Source organism: Cupressus sempervirens, chromosome 4 (genome assembly GCF_028749045.1).
Source record: "Cupressus sempervirens isolate cs-2001-9-10 chromosome 4, ASM2874904v1, whole genome shotgun sequence".
NCBI classification, from domain to species: Eukaryota; Viridiplantae; Streptophyta; class Pinopsida; order Cupressales; family Cupressaceae; genus Cupressus; species Cupressus sempervirens.
The window spans coordinates 451,000,144-451,008,785 of NC_143121.1; positions in this window are offsets into that span (position 1 = coordinate 451,000,144).

Genomic DNA, 8,642 nt, shown 5'->3' on the forward strand with positions numbered 1-8,642 from the left:
AACAACCAAACTAAACTAAAATTAAATTAGAAACTAATCTATTTTTTTTTTTAACTTTAAAATAAACTAACAACTAATCTAAACTAACTTAATATAAAGCTTTACAAAATAAAATAACAAACAACTAAACTAAACTAATTTTTAAATTAAAACTCTTTTTATTTCTTTTAAAAACAAAAACCAACAACTAACTTAATTAACATCTACCCTACCTTTTTCCCTTCCCACTATACATGAGAACTTGTCTTCCATGAAAGGCACCTAGAAAATAGGTAAAAGTTTGATGTTTCCTTTTTTTGAAACTTTCTTATTTAACTTTAAATTATTCAACTGCCCCCCTTCCCCCCATCATAGCAAACACTTATTCAAACATGACATGACAGGGGTCATAAAGGAAGATTCTCAAATTAAAGGGAGTTAACTAACTTAGATATGAGTGTAAGAGTTAGTAAGCTCAGATAGACTTTAGTGTAAAAGCAAGTGATCTGGGTCATTTCTAATTTGATCAGCAGTGAACTGAGAATTTCCCTTTTTTGAACTGAAGAGAGATTTTGGAGAGATATTTAATTTAATAAAATAAAATATGCTCTCATAATTACCTTTTCTTATTAATTAAATAATTCTATTTAATTAATTAGAGACACTTTTCTTATTTAATTAAATAACTTCATTTAATTAATTAGGAATAGCTTCCCATTTAATTAAATAATTTTGTTTAATTAATTATAAGTAGTTTCTCCATTTAATTAAATAATTTTGTTTAATTAATTAAAATAGGCATATTTATTAAATTAAATAAATTTAATTCCATAGTACATTAGTCTTAGGACATAATTTAATTTAATTAAAGTGTAAATACTTTAAATCAAATTAAATCGTAATCAGTAGGTTTAATGTGACTAATATGAGTCAATACTTTAGGAATTAAATAAAAGATATGATGAATGCAGATTAGGGTTTTCTGCATCTGACAATTAAGTCAAGTAACGAATATGAGAACAAGAATTGCCTATTAGAATAGGTCTTAGGATTGATTGAAATAGACCAGAATTGGTTGAGATGGCAATGAGCCAATTTTGGGGTATTGCATTTTGCCCCTCTTTGAATGAATGTGCGAACAACATGTTCAATTCAAAGAAAATCAGAAAGCATGATGCGAGGATGAGATTGGTTCTGAAGTTGATGATACAAAAACCAATTGATAAGCTTTTAAGGACTATCTCTAGAACAGAGCTTAATCCCAAGGAATCCAAGTAGAATACCTAGATACCCAAAATTGATAAGCATTTAAAAGACTATCTCTAGAACGGAGCGTAATCTTTAAGGATCCAAACAGAACATCTAGATACCTGAAATTGATAGCATTTAGAAGATTATCTCCAGGACAGAGCTTAACCTTCAAGGATCCAGATAGAATGTATATATACCTGAAATTGATAGCATTTAGAAGATCATCTCCAGAACGGAGTGTAACCTTCAAGGATCTAGATAGAACACCTAGATACTTGAGATTGATAGCATTTAGAAGATTATCTCCAGAACGGAGCATAACCTTCAAGGATCCAAACAAAACATCTAGATACCTAAAATTGATAGCATTTAGAAGATCGTCTCTAGAACGGAGTGTAACCTTCAAGGATCCAGATAGAACACCTAGATACCTGAGATTGATAGCATCCAATTATGAGTCATAGAATCATCCCTAGAAGGAGGCTTGATCCTTAGGAGTCGGGGTTTAGACTATCCCAATACCTATCCCTCAAACTCTGAGAAGATTTGTTATAAGGTTGATCAATTTGATGAAAAGATAAGATAGATGGAAAAGATGCCAGATAAGAGGGAGCAAGATGCCCTGAGTGATGAGATGCCTCAAGTGATAAGGACATAAGATGGGAACCAGATGCCCCGAGCAATGAGATTGAGATTGAGTTACATTTAGTTCAATGATGTAATCATCCTGCCCCCTCGAGAGCAAAATCGAAAGATGACACACCAGAAATATGATGTGAAGCAGTATATCATGACATATAGAAGAAATAAAATGAAGAGATCAGAACGATCTAAAGAAATGTGAAAGTTGATTCGAAGTGATTTCGAGGTCCAAAAGACCAAGTTTGACCAATAGTTGACTAGAATTAAGAAAAGTTGACTTGAGGTGAATATTTTCAAAATGAATTTTGAAAATATGACGAATTTAGAATTGAAAGGATTTCAGGAATCCCAAGATATCAGATAAATTCAGACTACACAAGTGTTTGATCGCGTCGATCCCCAAAATTTTAAAATGTATTTTTGAGGTACTTAAGTGTGTCGAATTTCAAATTCGATCTTGAAAATGGATTCAAAACGGTCCCATTAGCCAGGCGGTGATTTTTGTGCAAATCGGAGCACTTTAAAAAATTTGGTCAACAACTATATAAGGGTCCAAGGTGTCATTTTCAAACTCATTTGTGCTTTTTGTCTTCTAGTGATTTTGAGCTCTGAGAGAGACATGGCAGTGAATGTGAGATACCATCATTTTAAGCACTCTAGATGACACAATTGGCTAGCAAACTACGGACCACCAGTGAGTCATCGATTTCCTATCTTTGTACTTTCATTTTTATGCTTTACGAGGTCATTTATTGCATATTTTAGCATGTTTTAGGGTTGTCCAATCGGTCTTCATGCGAGACCTATCGTCTTTTGTGCAAAAGGGATTCGTTTTTTGCACACGAAGATGTTTTCTCGCTCAACGAAGTGATTTTTCGTGCAAGATTTGAGATCTTCCCGCGATACTTGGAGAACTTCGCACGAGATTTCTTGATCTTCGCGTGAAATTTCACGGAGTCGTGCGAGATTTCAAGAAATCTCGTGACAGTCATGCTTAAAAGTTTCAATTTTGTGCTCAAAATTTGCATTTTAGTTTGTTTTGATGTATCATTTCGACTTGATATTGATCGTTTGTTTGTCATTTTTTTGTTGTGTGTGCAGAGGTCTTTGGTGATGTTGCATTCAGATCGCACTACCCTCCATATGGGGAGTTATTGCAAAGTCTCAATGATGTTGATCGAGCACACATAGCTCGATTGGGTTTGTCTTCACTGTGCCAGATTCCAATCGTAATGGTGAATCACAGCTTACTAACAGCTTTGGTAGAGCATTTCCATTCAGAGACGAACACTTTTCATTTGCCAATGGGTGAGATGATGATCACCCCAGAGGATATATGGAGGATACTAAGGATCCCCTTTCACAGTGCCCAAGTTATTTATGATACAGTGCCCAGAGCAAGTACAAAGGCACTGTCTATTGTGTTCTGGAGAGAGCTACCGAGAGGTAGAGCCATTAGCTGGGATGAGCTAATGCACACCTATGGACCAACACACAGGCTAGCATTTGTGCTGGCTATATTTTTGAGCTACTTCATATGTCCTAATAGAGGACAACATGGTTTGGAGTGCAGGTGGGGAGTCATGCTCCGCAGGATGTTGGAGGCACCCGAGATCTTTGGGTGGGGTCAGTGTATGTTGGCCCATCTTTTCCATGAGATGCACGAGGTCATCTTCCATAAGAAGAAGAAGATGTCATTTGGAGTGTACATCTTATAGGTATGCGCATTGGAGCACCTTCCCATATGCAGGCCCTTTTTTGAGGATGCTAGAGAGCCTATGGAGCCCTATATATGCAGATATCAAGGGCACATTACCCAGGCCCACCTGGGTAAGACTGAGCATTGGAGGATACGTCTTGATGGCCAGGTGTCCGTTATATGGCAACCCTGGTGAGAGACAAAGGACTGGGATGATGCCCCTAGAGAGCTACCATGGATGTTTAGTTCTCAACCTCTGGCAGGCAGGACTACATTAGTCATAGAGAGGTTTGTTATTTCATGAGTGTGGTGGCAATATGGCCGACCACAAGACATTGTTGCTGAGTACTGCGCCTATGCCAAGTTATAGAAGGATGTTGAGCGAGGATGGCTAGGAAGGATGGATCTAGGGCGGTCCATGATAGAAATTCACAACCTAGCTACAGTTCAAGGTAGTAGATGTAGGGATGAAACCTATGTATCAGGCATTTTTGATCAGCCATCTATTTTCACATTTTACAGATCCACTAGGGACGACAGGGCAGGCACAAATTTAGCTACCAAGTCAACCACAGCAGTAGCAGACATGGGTCCGGCATCAGGTATAGCAAATGCAGATTCCCCCACGTTAGATGGGATCAAACCCAGGTGCCGAGGGCAGTGGGACAAGACATAGTCGGTGGCAGAGACAGAGGACAGAGGAGCAGGCCCCTCAGCAAGAGGCTCCACAGCAGCAGGTGCCACCACAGTAGCAGGCGCCACCACAGCAATAGGCACTGAAGATGTTGGATGAGGATATGCTAGATCAGCCAACAAGTGGGGTGCAAGACACGGTACGACAGTATTGAGAGTGGATTCGTTAGGCCTCCTGGCAGTTGGGGGATCTACAAATTTCAGTGGCAATCAGGGATGCGCAGTTGGTGGAGAGACAACGAGAGATAGATTGATGGAGAGAGCGCGTAGAGACTGCCAAGAAGAGATTGGAGCTGGCACAGGATGAGGTTTTCTTTTAGTCAACTCGGGCAGCATATTATTATGTTGCATATACCAGTGCAGTACCAGATAAGACCCTTTAGGTTCAATGCTTTTCTCAGTATGTGCAAGAATCTGGAGGCGTACGACCTCCTGCCAGACCAGAGATGCCACCACCACCTCTACCACCTACTACTGCTGCTCCTCCTAGAGGTGAGAGTGCGGGACATAGTTAGATGCTCTGTGCCTGACTCTGATTTTGATTTTTGGCTATGTATTGACTGGTGTGCCAGCACCACATTTATCATTTTTTATTGATTGTGCTTGAGTAGCGCCCATTTTTTTGTACTAATCCATTCTTTTGATATATATATATATGAGATCTTGAGCCGAGTATTCCTGTGTACATGTTATTGTCTATTTTTTTTACTATGATGTACATGAGATATCAATATGATGATGATGAGTTACATGTTTTACTTTGATATGAATGCATATGTATTTTGATTTGATGTGATTATGAGCATGTAGAGTAGATGTTATGAGTATATGGATGCAATGCACATGGAAATGGACTGACATCTCATATAGTGTTGCGTGTTTTTGCTTGACACTGACAAGGATTTCATTGAGGAGTGCGAATTGACAAACCAAACATTTGTGCAGCCATGAAGAAACCTGACATGTTTGAAGATGCCCCCAATCCTTCATCAGATAGGGGAGAAATAGAATCACAACTGAATTGCGTGCGTATGCATGTGAAGTATGTAATGCAAGACTATGATGAAATGCAACCCTAGGTCTGGTTACCAAGCCTCGACATTTTAATCATCACCAGATATAGAACAAAGCTCGTAGGTTATGCAATTTCCACCGACATTGAAATCATGGAAATATGAATATAACATACGTTATTGGTTTGTCGAGATTAAATGTAACCATTCGAGGCACAAGAAGCTAGAATGACCAGAACATTTGTCCCTTTTAATGTAGCAAGTTAACATAAGCATCAAAGCATAAATGCCAGGATGACCAGAATGTGTCTTACATGATAGACACACCAAACACACAGGAGATCCATCTTATGCTAAGTATTCAGTTTTATTCTATCCGCAACGACCCTTGCATTCGTAACCTGAGATAGAAGTGTGCTAGATATACTTGCAATGACTCGTACATTCACTTAGTAGAATGAGTACTAGTATTTACTATAGCATGAAGAGTTCACTCCAATAAACAAGGAGAAGAACCAATGTTATTGACGTAGTCATACAAAAGGAGTCAAGGTACACCCATCCATCCAATGTGAGATGGAGGCTCTTAGAGTGGACACCCCTTTTATAGGAATGTATCAACTTGTTGGAACTAAACCACAGACAGAAAGCAAAGAAAAGATCATGCCTCCAGTCATTGCTTCTCTAGTCAAAGATGACATCATCGAGTTGCTCGAGGAGATATGATAAAGCAAAACAAAGAAAACAAAGAAAATGCTTAGCATATCCAAACAAGTATGTCATTTTTGAGTTTAATGTTTTTGGGATTGACGTCAGGTGTCAGTGTCTAGAACATGTTTGAAAGAAATCTCTTTAGTAGGGTGACAACAGTAGGCAGACGCAGTCAGAATGACTGGTGACTGAGGTCAAAGAGGAATCTTCACGATGAAGATCCTAAGAAGGACTAAGCAATAGTAGATAGACATAGCCAGGATGACCGGTGACTAACGCAAGAGAGATCTTCCATAAAGGAATCTGGAGACATAACCCAAGCAACAATAGGCAGAAACAGCTGAAACAACTGGTGACTATTGCAAAAGAGATTCTATGAGGAGAATCTTGAAAGGGTGACACTAGCGATAGTAGGCAAACGTAGTGAGGACCACTGGTGACTGTCATGAAGGAGATCCTATGAGGAGAATCTCAAAAAGAGTGACACTAGCGACAGTAGGCAGATGTAGTGAGGACCACTAGTGACTGTCGCAGAGGAGATTCTATGAGGAGAATCTCGAAAAGAGTGACACTAAGGGTGAATGCCCCCGAGCTGTGACAAGACTCAATCCATGGATACATGAGCAAAAAGTAGGAAAAGAAGGAAAGTGAAAGCATGAAAGCGACTATACAAAATAGCTAGAAGATGCACTGCAAGATGGAGCATTGGGGAATAAGAGGCACCTGTTTACCAGGTTTTCACCTTCTTAGCAGGATCTTCCTTTTTCTTTTTTTTTGCTACCATGATGCCTGTTTCCAGGTTTTCACCTTCTTAGCAGGATCTTCCTTTTTTTTCCTTTTTCTTTTTTTTGCTACCATGATGCCTGTTTCTAGGTTTTCACCAATGGCACTTTTCTTGTTTTTCAATTTTTTTGTATTTTTCTCTTTTTTTATTTTTTCATATTTTTTGATTTTTTGATTTTTTTTGATTTTTTATTTTTCACTTTTTTTTGTGTTACCAAGGTGCCTATTTGCTAGGTTTTCACCAGGGTAACAATTTTTCTTTCAAGACTTTTTCTGATTTTTAGATTTTTTTCTAGAACATATAGATATGTACAAAGAGCTTACTGATATTAGATCAATTGTAAAACTGATTCAAGTGGAGAGTGTTGATAGGTTCTTTAAGCACTTCTCCTTCTGTTGTGGAAAACTGATAAGCACCAGATCCATATACTGCAGTGATGATGTACGAACCGAGCTAGTTTGGTTCAAACTTTCCCTTTTGTACTCGTTGTTGTTGATTCTTGGGGTTCTCTCTCAGGATGAGATCACCCAGCTGGAAGTTACGTGGCTTGACCTTTCGATTGTAGCTTCTGGCCATTCTTTGTTGATATGCTCGCAGATCATCACATGTCACTTGTCGTCATTCATCCAGTAACACAAGCTCTTGAAGCCGAGCTATCCTACAATCATCACCAGTGATAAGGCCTTTCATAGAGATTCTCAAGGTAGGAATCTCAACCTCTATTGGAAGCACAACATCCACTCCATACACCAAAGCAAAGGGAGTCATGCCTATTGAAATTCTGATACTTGTTCTATATGCCCACAAGGCTAGGTTGATCTGGAGATGCCAGTCTCTCCCTGACTTACTGATTGTGTGATGAAGAATATTGAGGATCACCTTATTGGATGCCTCAACCTAGCCATTACCCTGGGGGTAATAAATGGAAGACCAATATTATGTAATCTTGAATTTCTTGCACAGTTCCTTGAGGTCTTTATTCTTGAATTGTCCTCCATTGTCAGTAATGATTGAGGATGGTACACCATATCTATAGATGATGTAGTTTGTGATGAAAAGTGCTATAGTTTTGCCATCAGCAACTCTGAGAGGTACTGCCTCTACCCACTTCATGAAATAATCTATAGCCATGATAATGAACTTATGTCCATTAGAGGAGGTTGGGTGGATCTATCCCACCAAGTCAAAGACCCATTGTTGAAATGGCCATGTTGTAGTAGAGGGAATCAACTATCTAGCTGGAGCGTGGATGAGATTCTCATGTAACTGGCACTGCTTGCAAGACCTAGCATACTTGATAGCTTCTTGCTCCATTTTGGGCCAGTAGTAACCAGCACGAAGGAGTTTGCGAGCTAGTGTCGGGCCATTAGAATGAGATCTGCAAATGCCCTCATGAACATCAATTAGTGCACATTTGGACTCTTTAGGTTCAAAACACCTAAGGAGTGTTCCATCGAGACCTCTCCTATACAAATCATCAGCAATAATGACATAATTTGAAGCATTACAGATTAGGTAACGTTTCTCATTCTGGGTCAGACCTTCTGGAATGGTTTGATTATGAAGGTAGGAATAAATGTGATGGCAGCGAGATGATTCTTGTCCTATAATGGAATAGATCATCTTAGAATTAGGGGTGTCATAGGCTGGGTAGTGTAACACTTCCACCAAGAACTCATGTCGAAGATCATTTTCAAGCATTTGTAGCAGAGAGGCCAGAGTGGCCATGGCATCGACTACCTTATTATTAGCTTGTGGAAATTGCTAAAAGGTGATATGTGCAAAACACTTCTTTAATTCATCAACCATGCGCTTGTAAGGAATTAGTTTCTCATCTTTTATTTGGTACACATCATTAACCTAGTTGACA